Genomic DNA, 12,233 nt, shown 5'->3' on the forward strand with positions numbered 1-12,233 from the left:
CCCCCCCCTCAAGCAAGTCCTGGCGCCACCCCTGAGTCTACGCAAGCACCATCACCACACACTTTATTATTAACTGGATCGTAAACTTCGACACAACAAGAATATCGCCAAGTTAAAATATTTAATTCTCATTTTAATTAATTGATTTTATCAATTTATATTTAAATCTGCTTGAATAATGCCTTTTTCCATATTATCCAATTTTAATAGAAATAGTTTTGTCTTTATCATTAAAATTGATTCCTTAATTTTAGGAATAAAGCGTTCACTATTTCAAACGGAACGGTAAAAAAGGGGTGGCGCCAGCAGGGTGGTGGCCCGCACCTCCCCCTTCCCCCACTTCGGTCGGGAAGAAAAACCACAATTTGTCGCGAGGAGAAAAAGCAAATGTAAATGCATTTCCTACATATTAGTCGACTCTAAAATCGATTAAATATGCCTTGGAAATCCTTAAATTGTCGTTTTTTCGGGTTTTTCCCCTTTGGAACACATCGCATCCCCTATCGGGCAAGTCTTGGCGCCAACCCTATGGTAAAACAGGGGTGGTAAAACCGCCGGAAAACTCGCAATTACGTACTTTTTTCGCATACGTACCGTACGCACTGGAAGCATATTTGTGCATTAAGTGAAAAATGGGTTGTAAAAAGTTAACGTATTGGTTTAGAGTATGCGCGATATAAAAGTACTTCACCGTGAAACTTCTCTTCACTGTACTTGTCTACCTGTAATTCTTATGCACATGCGTACAACCTGGAAGTCGCTTAACCACTAAGTCACAACTGGGCACAATACAACTCCCTTTTCTGATAATTTAATAGGTCGTCAGATCACTTAGAATTACCGTCGTTTATAATGCGTGTTGATTTCTATAAGGACTGACCGCTTAGCGGCAAGGTGTGTTCTGGGAAGCACTTTTATTTTTATCTGACTTGGGTCAGTGATCGTTGTGTCGGAAATCCTTGTCTGGATGAATTAGTAAGAATACTATGGCGCGCTGTGAATATATAGCACACACGCTCAACCTATTTCAGCTCCCAAGGTGCATTGCTCATCATGTTTTTGCTGCCATAGCGACCACACTAAGCCTGTCGATGTAGGCGATTGTTTTATGAATCATTAATATTAAGTACATGCAATTTGTAACTCATGTAACACTTAAAGTATAAAATAAACAGTCGGATTTGACACGGCAAACAAAAGGAACTTCGCCTACGTCGGAAATATATATCAGTCGTCACACAATGATCAGCAGGCGCGTTCCAAATACTATTGTTTATTAAAATTTCAAAGCATCGTATGTTATTATATTTCTATTCGATAATATCACGGCTTCTGCAAAGATGTTAATTCTTAGCTTGATAAATACATCAGCTTGATAAAGATTTACAATTGAAAGTACTCGCAAGTTTTCAATCAATTTTGTGCAATGATTTACTCGTTATTTACTGCATGTTTGCCTAACAGCTACCACGATACATTAGAGATCAGAAAGCATAGAATTTTTAAATAAATTTATCCGCACGATTTTAGATATAAAACAATACTTGCAAAAGCCTTTTGTTATACACGTTTATAGATAGGAGCTACATTCGCACGTGTACGTTTGTAGACCCAAAAATATAACATATTACCTTACTCGCACGAGTAAGCGCCCGGGTGCTTAGAAATATTTTTCACTTTTTGAGGGACTTTTTTTAAAAGGGCGCTTAATTAAACGGGGTGCTTATGAAAACAGAGTTGGGGGAAGCGCTTATGGAAATAGATGAAAATTGAGGAGTGCATACGGCAAATTGGAAAATTCAAGGGGCGCAATTTGAATGAAAAAATATTATTCATAGTATACCCCATGAACGAAGCCCAGTTTAAGTAACGATGTGAAGTCGAGTACATATAGAGGACGATAAACATAAATGACAACAATCAAAATATTAATTTAATGATTCTCGCTCTATACGAGTTTGTTTTATTCACAATCATAACCGGTAAAGTACCTATACTTTAAATAGTATATAAGTTCATCACTTCCAATTATACTGTACAGTACGGTACATCACCGACTTGTTCAGTGTTCATGCATTGTTAAAATCCCGTTCTTGTTTTATTGCTAACTTGTCATCATCTTGGATTTAGTACTACAGTATTTAAAATCTAAAAATTAAAATACTGTATGGCCATATACAGAGTTTTTGTTTTCAGTCAACAAAAATAAACTTACCTTAACACTCGCACGATTTTTTTTAGGAATCAGGTGCGCTTATTCAAACGGGCGCTTATTTTCTTGCAAGTGCGGTAAAATAAAATAAGGCTACATATTTGTTTTGCTATATTTTTATTAACATCATCAATATCCGAAGTCTTATAATTCTTTAATATTTGATTGATAATAATAATAACAATAATAATATTAATAATAATAATAATAATAATAATAATAATAGTAATAATATTAATAATAATAGGCCTAGATGGATTTATATTGCGCAAATAAACGAGGTGTCAATGCGCTCGAAGAAAAAAAAAAGGTAAGAAGACAACGAAAAAAATGGATAAATAAATAAGCAAAAAAACCCCACCAAACTATGGTGTTACACCGTTGCCTCCAACAGGAGATCTGTGTTTATGTACTCCGGTTAGCATCGTTAGCATGATATGGTGTATTCTACTTTTTATCTATAGGGCCTATACGGTACCGTATATAGTTAAATATTTATTGAAATAAACTCTAAATCTTGTGGTAATGTTATAATTATAATGTAATGTAATTTAATTGAATGTTAAAGCCAGCCTCCGGAGAACATTTTTTATATGTTCTATTAACTGATTTTGGGACACTAGGGAGGGGGATTGGGGGGGGGGGGGGGTGATGAAGGCAGAAAAGGGGCTCGTTACTCCCCTTTCTCCTCCTGTTTTTAAATATTAAACATCTGTATCTCATTGACCGTCCCTATAAGTTTTTTTCCATCAAAGAATCCGTTATAAAACGTATCATTTTTTTTCTTCCGGAGCCTGGCTTTAAAGAACAGCAATCTGCAAGTGTGAAAAAACGTTTCCCCACAACTTGGATTCGAACCTGGAATTTCTTCTGTCTCTAGACGCCTTAAATAACTGCACACTGGGGGTTTGTTGGTGTTGGAATTAGAATCGACTTATTTTTCTCACTCAATGTCACGTAAAACGGAACATAAATCTATTATACGTTTTGAGCGTTTTAGCGTTGTTTTGGAGACAGACTATGCAAGTATGGTCTTCTATGATTGGGATGTGCATTGCAAAGACTAATAGTGTCGTGCAGGTGTGAGCTAAATCGTTCCATTTGTTGGTTGGTGGGTGGGTTTTAAGTATCAAATAAGGAAAGCATTAATAATTTCAAAGTGAATGAAAATACGAAACTTTGTTGTCAATATACTGGGGAAGGGTTAACGGTATTTAAACAAATTCAATTTTTTTTAAATTATTCAAATGAGATTCAACATGGCTGTAGGCTGTGGGTACAGGGGTGCAGACGCACCCCAACAGTGGCAAATTAATTTTGGTTTATAAAGATAAAAATGACCATTAATTTTTCATTGAAATAGGGATTTATTTCCAATTCTCAATTTTCGCAACCCACACCCCAGATCAAAGCCCCTGTTTAAGACACAGGTGGTTCAGCAAGAGAGTGGAATAAAACGAATAAAACTAAGCGGATCATGTAACTCGTCTTGTTTAATGCAGCAATATGTCCGTACGATACTCCAAAAACTCATAGTAGCCTGTCGACCGATTCATAACGTTTGTATCATGATGCGAATTTTACGACGATTTCAAAATGCCGATGATGCAGCAACATTTTGGAGATAGTAATGTATCTTCTTGGAAGTCTATCATGCACAGCATCTTCTTCTTGGAGGTCTATCACATCTTACCTCGTATTGACAGCGAGGCTGATGGCCAGAAATGCCTCTCATCAGCCACAGTGTTAATACGGGGTAAAAAATGAACTCATTTCTTGTATCCACTCTGCCGTAAGCCTGAAAACAAACAAAAAATGTTGTAGCAATCTCATTCAACTTGAAGGCGAGTTCAGAATCGCGGTAAAAATCCTTAGATTAGAATAATAATCAGACTGATATCAGATCAAGGGTCCCTATAAATTTGCAAAAAAGAAATCATGGATGAAATCAACCATCTCTTCTACTAAATTCTCGTTTCAGTCGTCGGTTTTTAAACTTTTAAAAGTTTTACTTGTTCTGCGCATGCGTTTGAAAGCAGGGGTATGATTGGTTTAATTTATCACCTACTTTCCGCAAAAACACACCTGTGCGTCAAGCGCTATTGATATACACACATCGACTTATATTTAGGAACTGGAATTAAAGGATACTATAATAAATACATGTTGATGTTCCGGTAAATGCTGATATTTTTTATTTTCTTGTCAGATTTTTCTCTTATATCAGCATCTCCCTTTCTCTCCATGCGCATTAATATATATAGTATTTTTATTATTACATTATCATTATTACTAATTTGTATTGTTATTACTATTATTTGTACATTACTAGCATTAATATTACGTATATATATAATTATTAGTATTATGTATACATATGAATCTATATATTCATAATAAAAGAAAATAGGAAACGAATACCATGTTTCCTATATTCTTTTATTATCGTATTGAAACACACGTGAAACCTCACGATGTTATATATTCATGTATATATATATATAATATATATATATATATATATATAAAACAAATAGATGAATAATAATACGTGCTAAAGTGCTAAATTTATAGTGACCCTTGACCTTGATCTGATATTAGAGTTATTATTGGCTTATATATATATATATATATATATATATATATATTTGTACATTACTATCATTAATATTACGTATATATATATAGGCCTATATATATATATTAGTATTATGTATACATATGAATCTATATATTCATCTGTCTATTGTTTTTTATTCATAAACAAAACTAAAAGATACGTAATTTAAATTGATGTGGCTCCCCCGGCAACATTATTGAATATCTATTCTTTGAGATTCAATATCAATTAGAAGAATAGCCACAATACACAAAGTAAACATTTGGAATTAGTTCTATGTGAATTTTGTAGTTCTTATGAAGGACCATTGAAGCTTATGTTACAGTGTACCGATGCTAATACGTAACGAAAACCTGAACACCTGAAGACAAATAACAAACTTTACCAAAGCGCCATTTTGAGGAGATTTTATGATAAAAATGGTAAGTTGCTTCTTATGTTGTCCAGTCAATAAACTGTCTAAACGTATTATATAACGCTACAATTATTTATCATTTTTGTTATGGGAGAGTTTTGCGAAGGGTGTTCCTTCCTCATAATGATCGATACCACACAATGGTAATGAAAACAGGGTGATTGAACTTGTGTCAAGAGTAGGTCAGGTGAACGTGAACAGCCGGTGAGTGTAATGCGTAATATATTCTGGCAAGCACACGTGCACGCCAGTTGCACTAAAATTCCTTAATAAGTAACAAATTGTCTGCGATGCGGGCAGGTACAAAATCTCACCCTTACCTTTACCTAAATCTTGAGCTGGCGGCCTATTTTAAGATTAACCGTCAGAGTTTGTTAAAACTGACTCACTGCTAGTTTCCATTGTACTTCCTCGTAATTTTTTTTAGATCTCACGACTTTTACGTCATCCGGTCGTAATGACTTTGAAGAAAAACTCCCATCACCGGCGGATCGCGAAACTTTTGTTTCCATTATGAATCCCTTTTTTTTACGACGTCAATTCAGCCCAATAGGTCTATTATTGAAATTGGATCATTTGCGTGGGCCTACATGTTATCAATATTGGAAAACGGAACGTGGTCTAACATAGGCCTGTTATAGAATGCAATCTACAAGTACATGCTAAGGGGTCGTGGGCCTAATAGTGTTTTTAATTAAGTAGACCCTATCTTTTTCGACTTGTGTCCTCATAACAGACTAATGACTGGCAAAGTCGCATATCGCACCACTTGGAAAGTATGGTATTTACGATCGTGTGTTTATGTCAACAGCATTATCGCAAATCCATACTTGCCATCTTTACGTAGGCCTGAGAGGAAACCGATGATGAATTGAGCAAATAAATAGGCCTATTGCCTCATGGGTTTCCATTTGAATATTGGTATGGGCTTAGGCATGGAAAGCGAGTTCATAAAGTCCCTGGTGTGGAGCCAGTAGTGGAGCCATACCGCGAGGGCCGGGTTGAATTTACGACGAAAGGTAAAAACACGGTAGAGACGGAAACCACTTTTACTACTCTTGACAAGTGCGAATCCGACGATGAATCAACAATCGATGAGCGACTCATTACTATACTACAAAGTAACGGTCTAAATAGTCGCATTTGCTTTATCATATCGGACTTTTCAGGTCACATAATTCAGGCCACACTTCCCCACAGGTTACCCGTAGGTCACTTGTGTATCTGGTAGACACAATGGCCTTTGTTGTTATATTCATTTCTGAATAGACCTATCCGGTGCTCTAAATCTCGGTTATAGTGTCAATACCACGGCCCTAAAATACCAATACGAAGGGGCCAACTAAAGGGGCCAACTAAAGCCTCGGTCGGGGTCCCTGAATAAAAAAAAATTTGGTAGGGTTCACGGAGGAGTTTTTATGGCTATGCTCCAAATTGTGGATTGGCAATCAAAATATAATGACTCTATATTTGGATAGTCACATTTTTTTATTATTGTTTTTTATCCAACGACAGTGGGGTCCAGGCCTGCCCGACGAGAGTGGGGGGTTACCCTGCCTATTCCGGGCGCCATCACTGCGTGGAGTTGAACATCTTGAAAATACTATTGGAGACTAGGTTTGGGGTAGACCTACAGGAATTGAAATTAAGGGTTTGTGTTATTAGGGAATGTGTGTAAAACACGTGGAAGATTAGGTAATGCATGCGTATACCCGGACTCCTACCCGAATCCTTTCCTCATCCGTGGGGTTTGGCTTACACTTTTCTTTTCGTCCCTTTCCAAACACAACAATACGGTACAACTTTAAAAAGGATCCAGGTAATAGCATTGAGAAGGGATGAGGCAGAGTAGATCTTAAGAAAATACGCATAATTATTGAGATCAAAACAATATCCAAGCAGGAGCAGATAAAGTACCAATTAAAGTGAATTTTGAATCTTAAAGACAAAGCTGGCTAGATGACGTCACACGGCGTTGATTACGTCAGCAGTCTAAATATTAACTCAGATCGACCAGTTATTTGATTTTTAGTGCCAGATGTTTATTAATCCGTTGTAGATGCATAAGGTTTGCATTATAAATAACCATAGAGTATTACTTTTTTTCGAAGATTCTTATTAAACGAATGAATTGTATTTTGCGATACAGGTAATAACAAAGGGCGAGTTGTAAATCAATAATATACCGTATTTACCGTATATGGCGCCAATATATTGGCCTATATCTTATCAAGTAGACAACTTATCGTTAATTCAATGTAGGCCTATGCTATTGAGAAGGGTTCCTATAGACTGTAGAATTGAAATATGATTAATGAATTTATTTTTGTTTTCAATTTAAACAACTCAATCAAAGCCCGTTTGAATTCCGAACGAAATTACGTTACATAATAATGTTTCGATCGTATCAAACAAATCCTACTCGATTTGTAGGAAGCAAAATTTGTATATACTCACGGAGTTGGTCCCACTCGTTGATTGTCGCGTCAGCTCGCATTCAAACATCAGCTCTCGTTCGTTGTAGCATAACAATAATTACAGAACAAAAATTGTTTAAAGTATATGTTAAATTAATTTGGATCGTATGTCCAGGGTCTCATCACTTGTAATCACATTGTCCCTTCCACACACCGGCTGTGGCAGATGCCCCGCGAGCGGTTGCTTATAAAGGGAAATATTTAATAGCTAAATTATTAAGATAAGACTGACTCGCATTTAACTTATTAAACTAGTGTGCAAACAGTTCGTCGTATCGGTTCTTTCCTATGAAGTCCGGGCATCACCTATTGTATATGTCCATCATCTCTGGCAGCTGCAACTGGTAGACGTCTACTTGTAGTCTATAATTATTTCATTAATATTTCACCATCCATGTAATATTTAGTCTACATACATTAGTGTTAAATGAAGATATTGAATGAGATTTTTATATTTGACAATGAAATATCTCACTATTTTATTTAATACTTCAATATCATAGTGATGTTTTTCAAATTTGTTATATTTATTTGAATAAATATTGTAACGTACGGTAATTAACTTGCATTGTGACCAGTGTTCGTCTGATAATGGTGATGAGCATATATTCCAACTAAAAATGATAAATGAGGATGCAATTTATTTTCAATTAAGTTATTTTTAATAAGAGAGACAAATTTCAACGGAAAAAAACAATCAAGAATCAATACAGATCATTAGGCCCATAAAAAGATTATTAGTTTATCAAAGAACAAAAACTGATGAGGGAGGGAAGTTTTTTTTTTTTTTTTTTTTTTGCTAACCCCGCCCCACCGATGTTCACATGTAAATCAATGGTTAGGGACACACACACACAGTCATAAGAATGGTATCAAATTTATATTTAAAAAATATGTTTTTGTTGTACCAGTAAACATATTTGCAAGAAATCCTAAGCTTTTCAAGTGAAAAAGATGGAAAAACGACCTTTTGAAATAAATGTTGATTGAAAAAAATAAATAAATAAGAATTTCCCAATAAGTGATGAAGGGAGGTGGTGATATTAACTAATAATTTTTTAATTGGGCCTTAGGTCTGTACTCATGGTCTGTAAATTTCCGCTTCAGATAGACATCTTTCGGGAATGGATTTAGTTCTCGTTTAGTTCATTCTTTTACAAACTGAATAAACATTTCTTATGAAATCAATAAGGAACACTTATTCGAAAATAGAAATGTAGGTCTACACTTTATTCATATGTAGATAAGACCTCTTGAACTATTTTGTAAACTCGGCACGAAAGCGGAAGATCGATGTCTTGTTTTGATTACATTCGTTTTAGTCTATACTTTTGCCTTAATTGCGATAAACGAACAGAGAAAACATTTAGTTTGTTTGAAAACCTTCGAAAACGTTAACTCGTTGTTTCTTCGTTCTTTTGTCCTATAATGTTATCCTTTCTTTTTCATTTTCCTAAATTACTTCATTTTGTTTCTTTTTTTATATTATTATTTACCCTCTACGGTACACTCTTATTAGTTTATAGGTATTTTTCACGTAGGCCTACAGAAAAGTATGTTTTTATTTCTTTAGTCAATTTCCTAATAAAACGTATTGAAGTTCCTTAACAACCATCAACTTTTGTTTACTTACATTTTTTTTAGTGACTGTATACCCTTAGGCCTATCTAAATTTAGGCATAGTTATTATAACATACCTACCCTTATTAATATAACCCATGACCCTACTGCACATCACGTGACCTGCCACGTGTCCTTTTTGCAACAATAAATCATCGATATTATATTTTCTTTGTTCTCTTGAAATAAAATAAATTCCTTATCAACAAGTGCTGTTTGCTTTTGGCACTAATTCATTATGACTTCCATACACTTGAAGATACCGGGTGGAGCAGATGGTAGGGTACGGTACTATACGGTACCGTACTGGTAGAACAGCTGTCCAATCGGTCTGCTCACCAACTTAACTTACAGATATGCTGTTTTCACTGGGCTAAAACACTTAAAAACAATTATTACCTACTTTGTATATTTATAAGGTAGCCCTATTGCATATTAGTAGTTTAGTGAATATTTTTTTTTTTAATCAAATAACAGACGCATAAGTAATAATGTTCCGTCTTTGTGCATATAGGCCTATACCCATTAAATGACTGGTAGATCTAATAATTTTCCATCGTAATAAAACCTCCGTAATCAGTTAATTACTTTGATCTGTGTTTCAATTTATTAGATCAATTAAACATATAACGGACTTCCGTGTCTATTGGAAGCACTAATTTCACACTCTCTTGTACATGCATGGTGGAACAGCGCTAGTCTCCGATGCTCTACGAATTAATGCGGTACTGAAACGTAGAGTTGCACTTAAGGCTGCGCTTGTGAGGTGCTGCTGTGTAAAATGTTGAATAAAAAGGCATGTATAATAGTTCTTATTGGAGCTGCGTGCATTATTAATCATCTATAGGCCTATTTGAATAGCGCCATGCTTGATTATAATTAGGGAGTTAAGTTAGACTTCGACCTGTTCATTAAGTATTATGAGAACGGTAACTAATGTAAGTAAAATCTATGTCTGCTCACGATAAATACAACTGCAGTAACGCTCTACCTTGCAATTATTATAATTGATGAGGTATATAATCATCGCCATCACCTCTAGCACAGTAACCTAAGAAGGGCGGTGCCTGACACTATTGTTTTTACCTAATTGAATCTACTGGTTCTGCCCAGTCAACTCGCCCCAGCAAAGTCGCTATTTACGAACTCGCTCGTATACAGCTTAGCTTCACTAACGGAAGCCACTGTGCGTGCGTGAATTGTTGTGTTTGTGGGGGGGGGGGGGGGGGGGAGGCGAGATCATTTTAGTTCTTTGCTTTGTTCATTGGTTTAAATTCACTCGTTGCTCTTCTTGTGTTTCAGCTGGACTGAAATGTCACATCATCTTTCGGATGAGACGTTTAGCCGTTGATCCCGTGTGTAATATGGCCCATCTGCACGTTAAAGAAAGCAGCACACTCTTCAGAAAAGATCAGGGGATATAGTCAAATTTCCAATTTGGACACTATTAGAAGTGTACGGGACTGTTTCCCAGTAGCCCAATCACCATGGACTCTAGGAAGAAGTCTTCTAAATTAGTGGGTTATCTTGGAAATACTCCTACAAATTCCCCCCTCACCCCACCTCCTTTGGATGTACAAAAATCACCCGAAAAAAAGTTTCCCCTGCAAACTGCACCACCCCCCCCCCCCAAGAAAGTCGCCGAATAAGCAAACATTTATAATTAATTAAAACACTATTATAAATCTAAACTATACAGTTTTCTTATACAAAAAAAAATAAACACGATATATTATATTCCAAATCACACCTACAAATGAAATGCATAATAATGTAGATCACCATGGATTCGAAATACGACTGTCATAATGAGGGCGCTAAACTCAATCTACTTATGAACAGTTGATGACTATGACGACGTATCGGATCTATTTTCGGTTATATTTTATCATTTTTTTTGTTTGCCATACTAAATGTATTCTGTATGTTTAATAATAGATAGAATTATGTTCAGTGACAAAAATGAAGTACGTTTTACGTGTCTATAGACCAATATTTGCTCAGGATTTAAGTAGTCAAATATATGAGAATATGGAATGATGCAAATGTAGGTTTGTATACTTACACTTGTATATAAATCGCCAGTAACTCCAGCGATCTGAAAAGTTAACAACAAACAACATCATGACATTGACAAACCACACATCACAAGGCATAGACCATTTTACAAATTAATGTTTATTAGGCACACGGTATGCAAAATGGCCGACAGAATGTAACAAGCATTTAGTTGCAACCATGACTTCCGTAAGATAAAAGTTTGGTAGAATGATATAGTAACATTCATGTTATTAAATCAAACTGGCGCTACAGGGATTTTGGCCTCTCTTGAACTGAACCCCCTATATAATAATAATAATAGTTTAACCTTGATATAGCGCATTATGCTACAGCTGCAATGCGATTAACAATAACAATAAAAGCCAGGAATTTATGAAAAATAAATCCATTGTGGATTCAATCACTCCAGCCAAAAATTAAGCTGGAATTCCTTGCATATTCATGGTCCCCCATCCTTCTCCTGCATCAGGTATTCTACCTGGAGAGCAACAAATTCATGAAAGAGCATTATGTAAAGATGGGGGAGGGGACAAAATCCCTGGCACACACCAACTGTATTCAATTTGTACATTTTTCCCCACACACAAAATTTCAATATCCATAGAAAAGAAAAGCAATATTACTAGACAATGGACATTCAAGATTATATACAACTATATAAAGGTTATTTAGAACATTTTTAAAGAAAGACATATGATTCAAAAACTGTTTAAAACTGCATGAAAATCTTTCCACTTGAATTTGCTTTGTTTTCAAACACAATGAAGTGCACAAAAAATCATGACTTCAAAACCATAATTTAGTTAGAAGACCACTGGTAATACTGGA

This window comes from Anneissia japonica, unplaced genomic scaffold (assembly GCF_011630105.1).
Source record: "Anneissia japonica isolate Jap-2015-1 unplaced genomic scaffold, ASM1163010v1 scaffold3309_len207512_cov194, whole genome shotgun sequence".
In the NCBI taxonomy this organism is placed as follows: Eukaryota; Metazoa; Echinodermata; class Crinoidea; order Comatulida; family Comatulidae; genus Anneissia; species Anneissia japonica.